This window comes from Mustela putorius, unplaced genomic scaffold (assembly GCF_011764305.1).
Source record: "Mustela putorius furo isolate JIRA1106 unplaced genomic scaffold, ASM1176430v1.1 tig00000589_pilon_pilon_pilon, whole genome shotgun sequence".
NCBI lineage: Eukaryota > Metazoa > Chordata > Mammalia > Carnivora > Mustelidae > Mustela > Mustela putorius.
This window is the reverse complement of record NW_025421425.1, coordinates 10,417,018-10,437,926: the sequence shown is the minus strand read 5'-3', so window position 1 is coordinate 10,437,926 and position 20,909 is coordinate 10,417,018. Positions and strand designations below refer to the sequence as shown.

At 34.5% G+C, this 20,909-nt stretch overlaps 1 protein-coding gene and 1 pseudogene across 1 annotated transcript in view; both read left to right on the top strand.

Moving 5' to 3' along the window:
• The window catches only part of LOC101671856, a 110,257-nt pseudogene that overhangs the window by 42,887 nt on the left and 46,461 nt on the right, over positions 1-20,909 (top strand).
• Positions 9,369-20,909, top strand: part of CDH18 (cadherin 18) — a 696,319-nt gene continuing 684,778 nt past the window's right edge. The window contains exon 1 of the mRNA XM_045082036.1: positions 9,369-9,432. The gene's annotated coding sequence lies outside the window, so the exon portion shown is untranslated. The remainder of the gene's footprint in view (positions 9,433-20,909) is intronic.

Below are 20,909 nucleotides of genomic sequence, written 5' to 3'. Positions count from 1 at the left end.
TATGCCATCCTCCCTGACGATGCAAAAAACATATGACTTCATGCGTGTTTAGTAGTAGATGGAATTTTGCCTTTATAGATTATAGAAACTCAGTGGAAACAATAGCAACAACAACAATAAAACAGAAAGGTACTGGTTGTGCTCTTCTTCCAAGTAGAAAATGGAATCAATCCAGTGTTCTCTGCTAAAGAAGGAACATCCAATTCTGGGAATGAACAGTGGATCACTACAACCCATAATGGCTTGTTACCATTTCTGTGGCATCTTATACCATCGAGTAAGAGAACTGTGAGTGTATCACATCTAGCATCATTACACACTGTTCATGCAGGACATAATACCCATAATTAAACTAGATAATCCATTCTCATCTTTTTTTAAACTTTAAAATCTTTAATATCTACAGATGAATGCTTTTGAAAGTGTAATAATTCACTGGCCAACTGGAACCCTATTGCTTCCCCTGATTTCATTTCCCGCCCTCTTCCGCTGAGTAATCAGTCAGCTGAGTTTTGTGCCAATAATTCCTTTAGTTTTATTTACAGATTTGCAAAATTGTATCTGCAATCCACATTTTTAAAATTTATTTAAGCAAATTGATATAGTATATTTTCTTTATTGATTTTCCCCCAACTCATTACAGTTGATATATATAACGGTAATTCATTCATCTTTACTGCTCTATAATATTAATTCTGTCACTATGCCACGTTAAAATAAAATCAACAACAGCAAAAACATTCCATGGCATGGACAAATGGGTAATTTCTACCTGAATCCTTCTTGTTCTCATTCTATCTGGACAAAATCACTGATTTTGCTTATGGTATAATAACAGTAATATGGTTTTGATAAATCACTTATATAATATAATTTGTATAATGTAATTTATCAATATCCTCTTCCTGCTCAATTTTTTCCCAAAGTTTTTGTAAATATGTTGAGCATTAATTTAAAGCTATTTTTTCTTTATTTATTTTAAAATAATTTTTAATTCAATTAAAAATATTGTAGATTGGCCTACTTCTGCCATTGAAGCAGGGTTTTTACAGCCAAATTTGAAGGGACATGTTAAATCACAGTCTTATTCCTACTGTTACCAACTTTCAGCAAAGAGGCAAATGCAATTTCTTCCTTACTGCTAAATAATTACTATGTTTCTAATGACTCATGCCTTTCATAATTGAACTTATTTAATTTTATGTTCATGTAGACTAAAATCACATTTATAATATGCTATTTTACTTTTCAATATTTTTTCATCAACCGATCAACATGTCTATTGACTTTCAATTATCATGAGGCAATACTCCTTAAAGTCTTTTTTTTTTTCTGCCTAAGATTTATTTATTTATTTTAGTGAGAGAGAAAGAGAGAGAGAGAGAGAGGGAGAGGGAGTGTGTGTGTGTAAAGGGGGAGGGAAAAAGGGAGAGAATCTTCAAGCAGACTCCCTGCTAAGCATAGAGCTCCATGCAAGGCTTGATTCTACCACACATGAGATCATGATCTCAGCTGAAACCAAGAGTCAAATGCCTCACTGACTAGCCACCCAGGCTCCCTTCCTTAAAGTCTTAAGATTGACATCCCAAAGATATTTTGTTTATGTGACTGATATGAGTCAATATCTAATATTTTAGAAAGAAAAACTGAAATTTTAAAAATTACAATAAATAATCTTTGACAAAACAGGGAAAAAATACAGTGGAAAAAAGACAGTCTCTTCAATAAATGGTGCTGGGAAAACTGGGCAGCTATTTGTAGAAGAATGAAACTCGACCATTCTCTTACACCGTATACAAAGATAAACTCAAAATGGATAAAAGACCTCAACGTGAGACAGGAATCCATCAGAACCCTAGAGGAGAACATAGGCAGTAATCTCTTCGATATCAGCCACAACAACTTCTTTCAAGATATGTCTCCAAAGGCAAAGGAAATAAAAGCCAAAATAAACTTTTGGGACTTCATCAAAATCAAAAACTTCTGCACAGCAAAGGAAACAGTCAAGAAAACAAAGAGGCAACCTACGGAATGGGAGAAGATATTTGCAAATGACAGTACAGACAAAAGGTTGATATCCAGGATCTATAAAGAGCTTCTCAAACTCAACACACACAAAACAGACAATCATATCAAAAAATGGGCAGAAGATATGAACAGAGACTTCTCCAATGAAGATATACAAATGGCTATCAGACACATGAAAAAATGTTCATCATCACTAGCCCTCAGGAAGATTCAAATTAAAACCACATTGAGGTGGTGCCTGGGTGGCTCAGTGATTAAAGCCTCTGCCTTCGGCTCAGGTCATGATCCCGGGATCCTGGGATAGAGCCCCATGTCGGGCTCTCTGCTCCGCAGGGAGCGTGCTTCCTCCCCTATCTCTCTCTGCCTGCCTCTCTGCCTACTTGTGATTTCTCTCTCTGTCAAATAAATAAAATCTTTAAAAAAAATTATTATAAAAAATTGAAAAATAAATTAAAAAAAAATAAAACCACATTGAGATATCACCTTACACCAATTAGAATGGCCAAAATTAACAAGACAGGAAACAACATGTGTTGGAGGGGATGTGGAGAAAGGGGAACCCTCCTACACTGTCGGTGGGAATGCAAGTTGGTGCAGCCTCTTTGGAGAACAGTGTGGAGATTCCTCAAGAAATTAAAAATAGAACTTCCCTATGACCCTGCCATTGCACTACTGGATATTTACCCCAAAGATACAAATGTAGTGAAAAGAAGGGCCATCTGTACCCCAATGTTTATAGCAGCAATGGCCACAGTCGCCAAACTGTGGAAAGAACGAAGATGCCCTTCAACAGACAAATGGATAAGGAAGATGTGGTCCATATACACTATGGAGTATTATGCCTCCATCAGAAAGGATGAATACCCAACTTTTGTAGCAACATGGACGGGACTGGAAGAGATTATACTGAGTGAAATCAGTCAAGCAGAGAGAGTCAATTATCATACGGTTTCACTTATTTGTGGAGCATAACGAATAGCATGGAGGACATGGGGAGTTAGAGAGGAGAAGGGAGTTGGGTGAAATTGGAAGCAAAGGTGAACCATGAGAGACTATGGACTCTGAAAAACAATCTGAGGGTTTTGAAGGGGCGGGGGGGTGGGAGGTTGGGGGAACCAGGTGGTGGGTATTCGAGAGGGCACAGATTGCATGGAGCACTGGGTGTGGTGCAAAAATAATGAATACTGTTATGCTGAAAATAAATAAAAAAATAAAAAAAATTACAATAAATCTGGCATTGTTTGATTTTCTTTAATAAGCTATGTCTGGCTTAATAGGAGGAAGATTGATTATTATATCTGCTTCCTCACTCAGTCTATGATGATAAGTTGTTCAGTTGAAGTATATGAAAAAAAAGAAAAAACTGGCTTCACTCAGGTATGTGGTTGAGAACGGCATCATTTTATTTTTTTTTCAGTTAATTGTGACTTTTTGATACTACATCAAAACACAACAATTGAAAACCCCTTTACCTGTGGATGATTTTGTGACATCATACATTGGTCATTTGAGAAACTGATTTGCTGAGATAGAGTTTCCAAATCTTCCTCTTCTCTGCCTCCTCCCTCCCGTCTTTCCTCCTCTTTCTCCCTTCCTTCGTTCCTTCCTTCCTTCCGCTGTTTTTCCTGAAACGGTATAGGGCTGAAGAATATAATAAATTTTAGTACGGTTGGAAGGTACGTTTCTGATTTATGCTTAGGAGTCAGCATTTTTACCTACAATTGTTGTATTTCCCCTCCCTGCCGCCGCATCTGTCAACACAATAAAAACAGTAAATATAACATTTAATTACTATGGAAATTGTTTAAACCTCATATATCTTCTGATGGGGCCTCTGGGATCTCCAGGGGTCTAGGAACCACACTTGAAGAAGTACATCCTTAATGCAATTTTCTCTGTCACATTTTCAGTATCCTAGATTTTATGCAAATAAATCACGGAAAAACAACATGAAATCTAACATAACTTAGATAGACATTTTTAATGAATAATGTTATACATAACATAATTATGGCTCTTAGTTATGTCTCAGCATTGTGAAAACACATTGAAGGGGACTGGCCTGGTTACTGCTCTGTGAGCCCTCTTTGCCAGGGCTACTAAATCATTGTCATTTAAGAACATAATTAGCACATCTCATTAGCTAATGAAGATAATGACCATTAAAATTCTTTCCCAATTTATGGTTTCCCCTTTATCACAATTTAACAACAATGTCGTTTCAGGGTAATAACAAAATTGGCTTACAAATGACCCTTATACTAATGAACGAGCAGCACCTTGTATCAAGTAGCAAAAGATTATTTATACATTGCACTCTTAATTATATTATGTAGTGGAGTCCTCTTGCTGATGACTTTCCAATGTGATTCAGCCAAAATGTTAGGTTTTATCATTGTTATGTTGGAAGTACAAACCAAACCATACAGAATATGACTATTTTCCTTTAGCAATCTTTATGTATGGAGGAGAGTTAATTTCTCTAGTTAATTCCAAGTGTTGAAATAAGGAATAAGTTATAATGATCAACATATATGGAATATAAAAGCATTTCTAAGGAAAATGACCTTGTTTTTAAATATAGAATGCTCTATTTTTTCAACTTACTGTGTTTTTCTAAACATTTGTGTTTTTTTCTGTTTTTAATGTGAAAAGCACATTTGAAAATATCTGAAATTAAAAACAACATTTCAGTTTTAATTATTAACATTCTGAAGAGGTTAATATAAAAGGAAAAATCTTTTGGAGTTGCTAAAATAAATGCATTTACATTGAACTCTCCAAGTCAAAAAGCTGAATTAGAAATTTATTGATTCCTATATCACTTTGAAGTAGTTCTTTTTTTTTAAATTTTTATTTATTTATTTGACAGAGAGAAATCACAAGGAGGCAGAGAGGCAGGCAGAGAGAGAGGAGGAAGCAGGCTCCCTGTTAAGCAGAGAGCCCTATGCCGGGCTCGATCCCAGGACCCTGAGATCATGACCTGAGCTGAAGGCAGAGGCTTTAACCTACTGAGCCACCCAGGTGCCCCCATTTTTCTATTGCCATGAACAAATTACCATAGACTTAGTGTGTTAAAACATCTATATGTTATCTCACAGTTTCTCTAGGTCAGGCATCCAGGACTGGTTTAGCTGGCTTTCACAAGGAGGAACAAGGAATTGGTTGGGGTTATGTACCATAAAGATAATGGAAGCATGTCAAACATTAATCCAAACCCATCGAATATATAATACCAAGTGTGAACCATATGCAAATTATGGACTTTGGTGATTATGAGGTGCTAATGTAGGTTCATAAATTTCAGTAAATGTACCACTGTGGTGGGGGTGTTGATAATGGGGGAAAGCTATGCATTGTGTGTGGACGGGGGTATCTGGGAAATCTCTGTATCTTCCCTTCACTTTTGTTGTGAACCTAAACTGTTCTAAAATAATTTTAATAAGATTTTTAACAAAATTGCATCAAAGGAATATAGTATTGTACTGTGCTGACATTTCTCTCTTTCTGTTATTTTTTGGACAAGCTTCAGAGACTAGTTTTTTGTGAGTATATACTATGCCTGTAATTTAGAGAATAAAGTGAAATCAAATGGAATGCTACATAATATGAATAGCTTTGATACCATGGCATATATATATATATATATATAGAAAATACATTTTTATGTGACTACATACATGTATTTTAAATATTTTTAAGGAGCACCTGGGTGGCTCAGTGGGTTCAAGCCTCTGCCTTCGGCTCAGGTCGTGATCCCAGAGTCCTGGGATCGAGCAGGGAGCCTGCTTCCACCTCTCTCTTTCTGCCTGCCTCTCTGCTTACTTGTGATCTCTGTCTGTCAAATAAATAAATAAATAATCTTAAAAAAAAAAAAAAGTATACCTTGAAGTATATTTGGAGAGCTAGCAAGTACAAAGAATACTTACTGAAATTATCTCTAAAATGATCATTGCATTTAAAAATATTATTAGCACACAGAAATAACTAAGTAGAGACAAGACAGTGTGATTTAATTAAAAAGTGATTCACAGACCTGTACCCCTGGGGATAAAAATATATGTTTATAAAAAATAAAAAATTAAAAAAAAAAATAAAAATAAAAAAAAAAAAAAAAAAAGTGAAATACATATTTTAATAAAGAGAAAATTTTATAAATCCTTTCCAGAAAGTATTTAAATAGATTGCTTCCTTTTATTTGAATAAATGTATATGACTCAGAAGATGGGGTTGTTATTCACTGGTGAAATCCCTTGGTTGATATATTAGTTCAGAAGACGCTAAGAACAATTATAAATTAATTTTCTTTTGCCAGGTTTTATTTTATTATTTTTGTTTGTTTCGAGTTTTTATTTAAATTCTGATGAGTTAACATGTAGCATAATACTGGTTTCAGAAGGAGAATTTAATGATTCATCACCCACATACACCATCCAGTGCTCATCACAGGTGCCCTTCTTAATACTCTTCAGCCATTTAGACTATCACCCTCCCACGTCCACTCCAGCAGCCATGTTTGTTCTCTGTAGATAAGAGCCTCTTACGGTTTACCTCCCTCTTTTTTCTTTTTAATTTATTATCTTCCCCTCTATTGATCTGTTTTGTTTCCTAAATTCCAAAAATGAGTGAAATCATGTGATATTTGTCTTTGACTGACTTATTTCTCGTAGCATAACTCATTCTAGTTCCATCCACATTGTTGCATATAGAAAGCTCTTCATCTTTTTTATGGCTGAGTCATTTTCCATTATATGTATAATTTTATTTATATAATTTATATATAAATTATGTATCATAGCACTTATTGTATATATCATATATATGCGAAATTATACACACACACACACGCACACACACATAAGATACCTATCTTTATATATCTCACATCTTCTTTAGCCATTCCTCAGTGGATGGACATCTTTTGCCAGATTCTAAACAGTACGATTAGGGGACGGTGTGACAGTGCCAGTGCTGTGCTCTAGCTCACACCCCGGGAGGAGAATACTGCTTTTTCTGTGCTAGCAATGGAGCTGAGATGAAAGGAGCGGCCACATGCAGTGGGCCTCGTTTCCGACAGGCCTGTGTCAATCTTAGGAAAACATGTCCGTTCTACGTGAATAGGTCCCTGTGTGCTCATATATGAGTTTCCCTCTGGTACAATATTCAAATACCCCAGTTCTTAAAAACTATTCCTTGGAAATCCTCCTTCTCCTCTACTCAAATCACGCTCATGTGTAGTTCAATGGAGCCGTCCATGATGCACTGTTAATGAGTGATTCTAGTTCTTCGTAATAGGGCGCCTGGACACGGTAACGTAAATGGTTCTTAAAATCGAACCTAGAGGGCGCCTGGGTGGCTCAGTGGGTTAAGCAGCTGCCTTCGGCTCAGGTCATGATCTCAGGGTCCTGGGATCAAGCCCTGCATCAGGCTCTCTGCTCAGTGGGGAGTCGGCTTCCTCCTCCTCTCTCTCTCTGCCTGCCTCTCTGCCTACTTGTGATCTCTCTCTGTCAAATAAATAAAAATAAAAAAATCTTAAAAAAAAAAATCGAACCTAGAAATCAGTCACATTGGGTTCTCCTTACTCTTATTATAGGGAAAAGCCATATTGAAAAGTTCAGAATTCCAAAATAAAACCATGACAGAATGCATGTGTAGGTATCTTAGGGAGAATGAAGTTTCTGAGTACCATGTGTTCCATTTTCTAAAATATTTTGTTTATTTATTTGAGAGAGAGAGAGAAAATGAGAGATCAGGAACAGCGAGGAGGAGCAGAGGGAGAGAGAGACACACACTCCCCACTGAGCAGGGAGCCTGACATGGGGTTCTAAAGGAACTTGAGACCTTTTGGTTTGGTAGAATAGAAGATCTTTATAACCATATTTCATAATCCCTCCCTGCTTATTTTTTAGCACTTTTGATGATAGGACATAGAATATATATATTTTTTCATTTCAGTATATATTTTATTCTCCGAAATATAAACACCGTGAGGTCAGGTGTTTTTGTCTCTTTTGTTTGCTGCTGTAATTCTAATAAGAATAATAATGTTTGGTACCTAACAGGTACTCAGAAGTAATTGTTGAATGAATAATCTATTTCTGTTAACTTATTCCTAAAGTATTTATGGGCTTCTGTTTAACCTTTATAAGTGTCATTTTCATCAGTTTTAGAAAATATGAATCATAGCAAAGCACACTGATGCCTAAGTGCATTGTTAAGTTGATTTTAACTAACTATAATAATAATTCTTAAGCCATTTGCTTTTAGGTTCTGAAAGGCCTCATTATCCTCTGAGATCACATATTCACCTTTTATTTTTCTTATATCAATAGTCTTTTCAAACGTAATACTTCAGTACAACTGAAATGTTGTTCACCTTATAAAATATGAAAATAGTATCAATTCCATCTAATTGTCGCAATTTTATAACAACATACTTCTTTTGACTTTACAAAGCTCCCTTGTTAGAAATATTTTAGTTCATATTTGACTATTTTTTTGCATTTCTATTCTGATCTGTCATATCGTATTAGTTTTAAAGGACACCAATTACTGAATTTATAATACATATTAATAGATACTATCAATAGAAATAGTATTTTATCGTTATTTTAAATCACTACTGGTACTTTAAATTTATAATGAATCATGAAACACTACATCAAAAACTAATGGGGTATGGTAAAGTGACTAAAATTACATAATAAAAAATAAATACTACGTATTAAACAAAACGCTAGGTTCTTCAAATGGACTATAACACTTGATACTCAGGTCCCCGCAAAGGGTGTGTTACATTTTTCTTAATCAGCTGAAATAATAATGGTTCAGGGAACATAACTGAATTGTCCAAAATTGCACATCTAACAACTGAGACAGTTGAGATTCTAGCTGGTGCCACTGTCTCAAAGGTTCTGCCTTTAAAAAAAAAAAAAAAGAGCAGTTCAAGCCCCTCAATATTTTACCTTTTAAAAAGTGCATTGACTCTCTTTCCCTATTCTGTTTTCATGAGTTGGATTCTTTTTTTTTTTTTTAAGATTTTATTTATTTATTTGACTGACAGAGATCACAAGTAGGCAGAGAGGCAGGCAGAGAGAGAGAGAGAGGAAAGTAAGGTTCCCTGCTGAGCAGAGAGCCCAATGCGGGGCTCGATCCCAGGACCCTGGGATCATGACCTGAGCCAAAGCAGAGGCTTCAACCCACTGAGCCACCCAGGTGCCCCCATGAGTTGGATTCTTCAGTGGTATGGAAAAATGTATAATAACCATGTTTTGTATTATTTATAACTGTACATGGATTTAGAGGATATGAATATTGAAAAGTTTTTCATATTTGTTTTCCTTCAGGACCCAATCACAGCAGAATAGAAGAAAATATATCACCACTCATGAAGTGAATTATAAGGTAACGTTTTTGTATAATTTTTGTTATAGTAAGATGTTATAGAAATATCAAAATTGTTGTCAGACAGTTTCTCTGAAAGATCTTCAGAGATATCCTGAGATAGTGGGAGGTTTGGCTTAGCAATTCTCTCTGTTTTACAATCAGTCTTTAAAACACATTATCGCTGTACCCCTTATTTTCTCCTAGGAATTCTGGAACTCTCTCTCATAGGCACGTTTTTCAAATGTCACAGAATCAGTGAAGGTGAATTGGCATTAGGCTAACTTTTATTAGTGTTTCTAAAGCTTCTTTTAAAAAAGTGGAAGTTCAAGAAAGAGCTCTCAATGAATATATTACTACATTTCCATATTTTAAGAAACTACTTTTAAAATGGAATCTCGTATATGTGTGTGCTTGAAATACATACACATACAGAAATCAGATTAGTTATGTTTAACTAATTATTTGAACTTGTCACTAGATGTAGACCTCTTTCCTAATGAACAATGAATTTGCATTTCTGTAACATCTCTAAATGTTAGTTTCTTGAGATATAAATGTTCCTGGCTATTAATCATCATTTATCTGTGTAAGATTGCTTTATAGGTAGGGTTTACTAAAACAATGATACTTATATTTGAATAATAAGTATAATAGGTATAGATATTGAAAGAGTTAATAAATAGCAGATAAAAAGTCACCTACCATTTGGGTGACTGGCTAACAACATCTGATCTGAAACTGTGTGACATTATGACAAACTTCTCTTTAAATACTTGAATTTCTTATGAAAAAATGAAATAGAGGGATACAAGCCATGAGATCAAAAGTATTATCTCAATTAATTTGTATAGAATATACTTCATTATGCATATTCTATACAATTACCTGACTTGTTAGGTAAGTGTGCATATATCTTATTAAATCCTGCTCTTTTATAACAATAGAAATGCTAAAATATCAAAATATTCAATATTTTCAAAGTCGCATTCTATTGATTTATGTAATGTGCTTTTTACTTTGAAGATAAAACTCTAAATACAGATCTGATCTTGTGATAATACATTAAATATTAAAAAACAAGATATAAACCAAATTGTGTTCCATTCAACTCAAACCAAGGTATAAAGCAACACAGTTTTCAAGTATTAGATCCCTCCTGCCTCATTCCCTACATCGTGCATGTGGCCCGAGTCCTCTCTCAGGAGATCACTAAAACATTGATCATGTTAGAAATTTTACAAAGGGTAATTTTTTTAATCACATAGATTTGGAATTTATTTGCGTTGCACACAACTTGTTTTCGAAAATGTCTTTTTGGAACCAAGAACATATGGGAATAAAAATAAATAAGATATAGGAGGAATGTATGAAAGCTTAGTTATTTTAATAATAAATAAATTATTATAAATAAACAAAACTGACTATCATCATAACTAGACTTCGTCATCACAGGAAAAACACAGTGGACTTGTATGAGTGTGAGTGTGTAACTAAAAGTTTACATCATCCATTCCCTAGGATGTAATTAAATATAAATACCTTTGAAAATTGAAATATTATAGCAAAATTTATTATTAAATTATCTATTATGTTTATATTTTATAATATGTTAAAATTGTAGATACTTGTGTACATAATATATTTACACTGAATCATTTGCATTTAATGTGAGAGCTAAGATCCATAGCACACCTTCAGAAAAGCTTATCAATTACAGTGAGTAGGACCTCTTAAATTTTATCATCTTATAAGGTAACCGTTAATTAGACATTTAATATTAGTCCAAATTTTCATAGCTTTAGGTCAAATTCAGGCACAGATCTGAACAATATAAAGAAGGGGAATGTGATTGTATTCACCAAGTGATTTTCACCTAATTATATTTGTCATTTTCAAACATTTTGCTACTTATATTAAAAAAAAAAAGAAAGGAGAAAAAAGAGCCATAAGAAGAGATTTCACACTGATTTTCTGTGTCAGTTAAACTCTGATCATGCCTTTATATTGATTGTATGTTAAATCTCAGTTAAACGTTGATTCTTATAAGTTATTCTGGAAACTCTACTGTAAAATATAAGACTTAAGGATTTAAATGTCAAGACAATATTTGTATTTAATGAATCAAGATAGACTTGAGATGAATATCCCTGAAAAAGGAAGTTTATGCTACAGCATAGGATATGTTTGTAATTTTCTGCTTGAGGTACACCTTTTTTTTTTTTTTTTTTAAATCTAGTTTCTAACCAGCAGTGTCCTTCATAAAGAGCTTACATTTTAGGAGATTGTTCATATTTTACTTCTTTCCTCTAACTTATAATGAGTGGTACATCTTTCCTCAAATTTTTCTGAGAAACAATTTTCAGGAAGGCTGTCCCACTTTAAATTAATGATTGATTGTCTGTACAGTAGAATTAAAAATATACTTATTGAATGTTTAGTGAAGAACCACAGACTACGTACTAAGTTATAAAATAGTTAATGGGGTGCCTGGGTGGCTCAGGCTGTTTTGCATCCGTCTTTGGATCAGGTCCCTGGGATCGAGCTCTTTGTTGGGCTCTCTGCTCAGTGGAGGTCCTGCTTCTCCCTCTCCTTCTGATGCTCCCCCCTGCTAGTTCTCTCTCACTCTCTCTTTGTCAAAAAAGTAAATAAAATCTTGGGGCACCTGGGTGGCTCAGTGGGTTTAAGCCTCTGCCTTTGGCTCCGGTCATGATCCCAGGGTCCTGGGATCAAGCCCTGTATCCGGTTCCCTGCTCCGAAAGGAGCCTGCTTCTCACTAACCAGCTCTGCCTGCCACACCCCCTGCTTCAGTGCTCTCTCTCTCTCTCTGTCATATTAATAAATAAAATCTTTTAAATAATAAATAAATAAATAAAATCTTAAAAACATAAAATAGTTAATAGCTGTCTCATAATTTTGAAAAATTATTCACTTGGATAAACAATCAAACAATTTTTATGTTTTTAGGTGAAATTAATGTGAGTACATCATTTATACATATTGATACTCAAAATTTACCTCAGATGATTTTCAACAGATTATGGTTTTTTTTACAATTTTAGGAAAATTACCTAATACATGTTTCCTGGATTAAATTTTTTTAATATTTACCCTTCCATTTTGTCATCTCAAAAATGTGACTGCTATTATATCTCTTTCCTATAAATTCCAGTAAATACTATTTTATACAATTTATTTTAGAAAAACATATGGCCCATCTGCTGTACTTACCCAATATTAGTTTTTGTTTTTAGATGTCTTTCTTAGTCTAATAAGTATTCTTTATATCATTATATAAAGAAATCTGGTAAGTTGTATAAATTTCTACATGACACCATGTAATGGATTATATGTCTTTACTTATTAATATGACTACATGTGACATATGACAAATACTGAATGGACCCAGTCAGTGATTGCCATTTGTAAACTCATTTACTCCTCAAAATTGCCCTATGATAGAGATATGATTATTATTTTCCAGATGAACTGTCAGAATAACTTGGTTTTCATAGGACTCTAGATAGTTATTTTAAAATGTTAACTAAAACAAAGATTAAATGTGATTATATGAAGTTCAACATTTGCTTACACTTGTATTCTTAAGTACAGAGGACTAAAACGTCATCAAAAGCTGCCAGGCAATCAACGTGGGGTCTCCCCCTGAACAGGGTCACTGGGATCCATGCTTGTCTGTGTTTGGTTTGAACCGGTAAAAACTCTGGTTTCTAGTTGCAGTTGCTGAGATGTGTGAATTGTGTTATAAAACAAGTAATTCTGAAAAGGAACATCCGGGACTGCGGTGTTAGAAAAGTGGCCCTCAACAGTTTCATTGTTTCTGCTGCCACTGTTCGGATGTTACAGTTCCTGAGAAAGAACATTTGTGCTCAGGTCTCTAGGATGAACCTTCTCTTGTCCTGTGATTGTGGTAGATTTATAAGCCTCTTCTATCCTCTGGGGGGATAGAATCAAGCTGACAGTTTATGAGAAAGGAAATGATTGTGTACTTTCATGATTCTTGTACATTTGTTGATGCATAGCATTATTTATGTTACTTAAAGTCAAATATTGATCCCTTTTGTCACTCAATAATATCAGCTATTTGAAACATGTCTCATTAAAGAAATAACCTTCATAAAGTCAGAATTAAATCTATCACTTCAATATTTCAAATCTCACCCAAACCTTCAACTTAGGAAAAAAAAGAAAAAAAACCTCATATACATTTTATAATTCCGTGATCATACACTTAAAGCTTACTTAAGTCAAAGAAAAAGTATTTAATGGGTATTTCTAAATAAATAATTTTATTTTCTAGGAGGATAAAATAAAATAATTACCACTCAATAAAAATGAATGAGTCTTTTGAGGTATAATATCCTCTTTGAGTTAAGCGCAAAATTTCACAAACATTTTCTTGGTTTTTTTTTATTTTAATTCAAATTGTCATTTTTCCTAAGTATCTACTAAATTCTACCTATTATTGTGAAGTCATAATGCATAAATTCTTTGACTTAACTTACTAGAATTTCTCCAAAGTGTATCTCTGACCCACCTTTCACAGAATGCCAGTTTCTTCTTACACAGCCTGTTACCTTCACAACTATAGTTAACTAACTGTATCGAGGAGCTTGCCCTTAACTTTTTGTAATTATATTCTACTCTGCAGCCTCCAAGATTCAAACTCTCTCTCCCCTTTGGTAAATATTCGCATGTTGCTTCACATAAGACAGATTAGTAAGCACTAATTGAACTAAAAAATGAAAGTGAAGAAGAGCTCGTTTAATAGACTGTATCTCCTAAAGCATACAAAGGAGTATCAGAGAGCAGAAGTTTGATAAGTGGCTGAGAAAGCAACATCTTGACTCAACTCATTAGTATGAACTAGTTCGTTGTATTAACAAAATGTTAGGCTGGGTGGTTGGGAACAGATTGACTGTGGAGTGACCTGTGATTGACATGGTGCCAGTGGATGAGCAGAAAAGGAGTAAGCAGGAAGGGCGTCAGGGGCTCTGCTGAGCTCAGGAAAAAGAATTAAGCTCCCAGCTCAGGGTGGTTTGGTTAACCCACCATGGAAATTCACAAATGTTGGATATTTTCACATTATGCATGTAAATTATTATATGCCTTCTCTAAGCCAGCTACTAATTGATTGGGACACATAGTTTCATTTAGTATTTAGAATAATATAATTTTATTGTCTCATTGTTATTATTATTATTATTATTATTATTGATGAGGAAGCTAAACCCAGATTGGTTTTGGGTCCTTCTAACACTAAGCCTCTGCTCTTAGCAATCAGGAATGCAGGGGTGTACAGTGTGTAGTTTTATTCACTCAGAGATGTGCCATGGTTGAGTTGGTTTGGTATTTAGCATTATTGGTTTCTTTCTAATTCTGGATTCATGATTATCACCTTCACATTTTTTAAAAAGATGTTATTCATTTATTTGACAGACAGAGATCACAAGTAGGCAGAGAGGCAGGCAGAGAGAGAGGAGGAAGCAGGTTCCCTGCTGAGCAGAGAGCCCTATGCAGGGCTCCATCCCAGGACCCTGGAATCATGACCTGAGCCAAAGGCAGAGGCTTTAACCCACCGAGCCACCCAGGCGCCACACCTTCACATTTTTACTCTGTTTTCCTTCAAGTAAAATACTAGAATTCTATTTCCAGTTTTTTTTCAAAAACGTGAACATTTTGTTTCTTTATACATTTTTTTCTGCCTAGAGTTTGCATACCTATCACCAAATTCTTAATAGATCTGGAGTTTTAAGGAGATAAGGGTAGATAAGATTCATAGATAAGGGTTTTAATTGAATAAAAACAACAAAGGGATAGGAATAAAATCATACTGAAATATGGATCATTTGGAAAGCACAGCTGTGTTTGTAACCGGTTTCCTAATTACGGTATGTGATAATTGGTATACAAAAATAATGAATAGTCTCCTGAACAAAATTTGTGAAATGAAGCAGATTTTGAAAACATAATATGGCCTGTGTCCACATCTTCTGACCTAGTTGCTATGTGTTGAATTTGATACTTTACAGAATTAACTCAAGGCCAAAGTATGTGGTAAGCAATGTCCTTTGGCCCTACCACCTTTTATGTTTAGCACCACTACTATGAATGTATGGATATTTTCCATAATTCCATATACTGCTGTTTCTGCCTTTCTTAAATTTTGTTAGTTATTCTTTGGTGCACCATCAGCTACCCATCCTATTTTAAAATAACAATCACAGGGGCACCTGGGTGGCTCAGTGGGTTAAGCCTCTGCCTTAGGCTCAGGTCATGATCTCAGGGTCCTGGGAGCAAGCCCCACATCGAGCCCCACATTGAGCTCTCTGCTCAGCATGGAGCCTGCTTCCCCCTCTCTTTCTGCTTGCCTCTATGCCTACTTGTGATCTATCTGTCAAATAAATAAATAAAATCTTTAAAAAAAATTGCAAAGATCACAACATTTAAATATTACTCTGTCCTTTTTTTCTTAAACTCTTGTCATCTGTGAATCAAAAGTGGTGATACATTAACTATTGTAACTTTAATGACCTACTACTCCCTTCTGAACTTTGATTCCATATTCCAATTAAGATGCAGAATCAAGGGTCTACTCAAATACTGAGGATTTCTCTTCTACAATAGGCCCATCAGGTTTTCATTGTGCTTTATATGTGATTTTTTTTTTAAATGTGTGGAATGGCATGTTTAAATATTTAAAGGCCCCTTGACCTATCTCAAATCACATGATTCAAGTTCCTCAGTATTTTTTGCATATTTAGAATGTCAGGCATTTTCAACATTCTAAGATAGATAGTAATATCACCACCTTCTTAAAAGAATAAATTAAACAACTCAATCTAGATCAAATGGACATTCGCAGTTAGGATTTCTGGTTAGAATTTTGGAACTTTCTCTTTTATCAAGACTGAACTGGCCTGTTAGACTTTTTTTTTTTTTTTTTTTTTTTTTTTTACCTTTCCCACTGCTGTGATTTCTGTTTTACCTCAGTAAAATAAATTGCTTTTGGTCACATTTGTTTTGGGATTCAAATCCAGGCATATTTATGGGGATATAAAAATGTTTTAGAACCTCTTTTGATATAGCTGCCCTTGTTTTAAGCTAGAATATACTACAACATAATGCCATCTATTTCAATATTATTGCAAAAATGATGTGTCCAGAATGTTTTGTAAGAAGGTAAAATAAAGTTTGGAACTGATTTTAGTGTGAGTACAGGGTTTATTTATTAAGTCTACTCTGCAAGGACAAGAAAAGCCATCGTGCAGAGCTGGAGACGTATCTTCTAAAAAATGAGCATTTAGTTCTGATTTAGTGTAACTCCTGGGCACTAGTAAATCAACCAGTGCAATACCAAGGAAAAACATTAAGATCTTTACATTTTGAGGCTTCCTGTCAAACTGTTGCTTAACACAGTTAGACTGACACTTTAAATCTGTTGTTTAAAGGCTGAATAAATTAATAAAAAAAAGATAAGTTATCTCTTTTTTGGTCTTGATTTGGGACATTAACTAGGTTCTTCATTTGTCCACACTGATGGATGATTTTAAAAGTTGGATGCATAAAAAAGAACTTCACAAGTGACAAATTTATCTGATAATACCATAGAACATTGTGTAAAGCCATTACAATTCAAAGAAATTGATTTATCTTCTTTCAGAAGTTCTGAAAAGAATAAAAGTGTAAACAGTCAACATTTGCATCTATTTATCAAAAACAAACTTGATTATTTTTGCTTTTACACATAAAACCTTATCAAAATTTTATGTTTAATTTCATTTTCAGACTTAAAACTATCGATATTGAGATTTTCTGATCTTTGTAGAAGTAGACAATTAATTTAACTATCTCCTGTATTGCTCTTCCCCATAGTACAATATGGACTAGAAAGTTTTCTAAGTTGTAAATTTCTTCATGCTTCTTGTACTTGGTATATATTAAGATTCTTCATCTTTGGTGTTATAATGTTTACAAAGTTTATTAACTTTTGCAACATTTCTACCTTTTTTCTTCAAATATTATTTTCTTTGATCCCTTCCTTATTTTATGGGAACAATAATTACATGTACAGTAAGCTGCTTACAGTTGCTTTACAGTTACTTTTTTTTTTTTTTAAAAGATTTTATTTATTTATTTGACAGAAAGAGATGACACGCAGGCAGAGAGAGAGAGGAGGAAGCAGGCTCCCTGATGGGAAGAGAGCCTGATGCAGGGCTCGATCTCAGGACCCTGAGATCATGACCTGAGCTGAAGGCAGTGGCTTAACCCACTGAGCCACCCAGGCACCCCTACAGTTACTCTTAAAATTTTTTGTTTTCCTGTGGTGCCTCACTGACTCAGTTAAGCATCTGACTCTTGATTGCAGCTCAGATCTTGATCTCAGGGTGGTAAGCTCAAGCCTGGCATTTGGTTCCACACTTTTTTTTGGTATTTATTTACTTACTTATTTATTTAGATTTTATTTATTTCTCAGATAGAGGGAGGGTGAGTGAGCATAAGCAGGGTGAGTGGCAGGGAGAGGGTAAAGCAGGATCCCCACTGAGCAAGGAGTCCAATGTGGGACTTGATCCCAGGACCCTGGGATCATGATCTGAGCTGAAGGCAGACACTTAACTGACTGGGCCACGCAGGCATCCCACAGTAAGCCTACATTTAAAAAAAAAAAAAAAAAAAAGTTTATGTAATTTGTTTAGATAATTTTTATTACTATATTCTGCTTTTATTATGAAACTTGTATTTCATAATAAATATATATATATTTATTTTTGAACATTTAGGATTTTCATTATACTTTATTATTATTATTTTTTTACTAATTCTAATATTTGAAGGAGTTATGACTCAGTTGATTTATGGCTCATGTTTTCCTGCCTCTTATATTCCTAGTAATCTTGGACTGGATTCCAGAGATTGGAAATTTTACTTTTTTCCATGTTTGGTATTTTTGTATTCCTATAAATATTCTTGAGCTTTTTTGATAATGCAGTTAAATTACATGAAAAGTGTTTGATTCTTTTTTTTTTTTTTTTTTTTTTGGTCTGGTTATCAAGGTATGTTTTGTGGGTCCATACAAGCATTTAGTTGTAAAGCTGTTACTTCCCACCACTAGGGCAGAATCTTCATAAGCTTTTGGCTCAATGTTCATGAAATATGAGTATTTCTGGTGTAGTTGGTAGGACAAAAACCAAAACACTGTATGGTGTGAATGTCAACGACCATCTCTTCTAATCATAACTACTGCTTCTGCTCCTGCCCTCTGATAGCTTTCTTACATGCACGTGCTTATTAATAATCAACTGATTTTTCCAGGTTTGCCTGGGTAGGTTTCTGGAGTTTTTTCTTAATTTTTTTAAAAGGTTATTTATTTATTTATTTGCGAGAAAGAGAGAGAGAGAGAGAGAGAGAGAGAGATAATGAGAGAGAGCAGGATCAAGGAGGAAAGAGAGAAGCAGGTTCCTTGAGATCAGGGAGACCAACCAACGCAGGGTTCAGTTGTTCCCAGGACTCTGAAATCATGACCTGAGCTGAAGGCAGACATTCAACCAACTGAGCCATCCAGGTGCCCCCGGAGTTCTGTTTTAGTGGGACTCTCTCTCTGCTAGTACTGTGGTCGTTGATCTTTAGTGGTTTACTCTTGTTGGTTTCTCAGTTCTGTCTTCTCAATTGAGGGAGTCTTCCAGGCATCTTCTCGATTTCTACCCCTTGAACAACTTCTTGGAAACTGTCTGAAGACAATTTTTGTGCTTACCTTATTTTCGGTACTTTAGGGATTGTTGTTGTTCCTTGGTGTTATCTAGTGTTTTGAAAAGTATTGTTTCATACGTTTTCTCTATTTTCTAGTTCTTTCCAGGTAGAGGGAAAATCTAATCCTTATTTCTCCATTTTTCCTGGATCTCAAATATATATGTATACCCACACATACATAGGTGAGGAAACATGATAGAACTGAAATATTATGTAATAATGAAAGAAGGATTAGTGTCTTAGTCAACTTGGGCTGCCATAACAAAATACCGTAGGCTGGGTGGTCTAAGCAACAGACATTTATTTTCTCACAGTTCTGGAGGCTGGAAGTCAAAATTAAGGTGCCAAGATGGTTAGTTTCCAGTGGAGGCTCTCTTCTTGGATTTCTGGATGGCTATCGTTGTGCTGTGTCCTCACATGGCAGGAAAAAAGAGAGAGCACGCTCTCTGGTGTAGCTTCTTAAAAAGCTATACTACTCTCATCAGGAAGGCCCCACCCTCATAACCTTAACTAAACCTACCTCCCAAAAACCCTATCTCCAAATTTCATTACATTAGGCAAATGAAATTTAGAACAGAGCTACTCATTAAGATGATTTGACATAGGGGCGCCTGGGTGGCTCAGTGGGTTAAGCCGCTGCCTTCGGCACAGGTCATGATCTCAGGGTCTTGGGATCATCAAGTCCCGCATCAGGCTTTCTGCTCAGCAGGGAGCCTGCTTCTCTCTCTCACTGCCTGCCTCTCTGATTATTTGTGATAAACAAATAAAATCCTTAAAAAAAAAAAAAGATGATTTGACATAAATGCTCTAATTTTCTTAGGGAAGTAGAGATATTATTTAACTTCAGGATTTTTAAAATCTGGTTGGAGAATTCAATTTCATTTTTTAAATTAAGGTATATATTAATATCTACTAAGGAATCTGGCTGGTTATTTAATTATCCATAAAATATGGCTTTCCTAAAGTAAAATCAATACTATTTGTCAAAGTCAAAATTATAAATATAATAATCTTATATTCCCTGATCAAAGTCTTTTGTTTTCCTCAGAGTGAATCTTTTAACTAATGTAGCATATATAGCTGAACACCACTTTTCAATGATTATATACATAAAACAAAGCATCTTAAAATAATGATTTTTATTTTTATTAATTTTTTATTCTTAAAATATTTGTCTTTAAAGCCCTATAAAATATAGCAATGCAACATGTCTCATGTCTTGGTCTCAGTATAGCACTTACAAATAGATCAGAAGCAAATTACATTCCATTTGGCATAGCGGTTGTTACAAAGGAAAAATAAAATAGAGTCTTGATCGTGAAAGCAGCAATAAGAGCAGAAGTGTTGAAAGTGCCTAATGTATAGACAACTTCAAAATAGTTTTGGCTATACATGCTAAACTCACAAAATAAAATAACTTTAATGGCATTTCCACAAAACTCAATAACTATAATTTAAAGTTAATTAGATACTGATTCTGTTTCCTTTCTTTCAATATATCATAGTTATATAAAGCAGCATAACGTAGTTATGTTTATTTCAAATATTTAGGTTTATGTTGTACTCTCTTCATGAACCCATTGCCTGAGGATTTAAGTTCATAAAGTGATAATGAAACCTATAGATCATTTGTGACCGTAAGAAAAATCATCAAACTCAATTCTCAGATTGCTTTCTTCTCCTAGTCCCAGTCAACAAGCAAAAAGTAAGAAGAGTTTTCTTTTTAAAAAAAA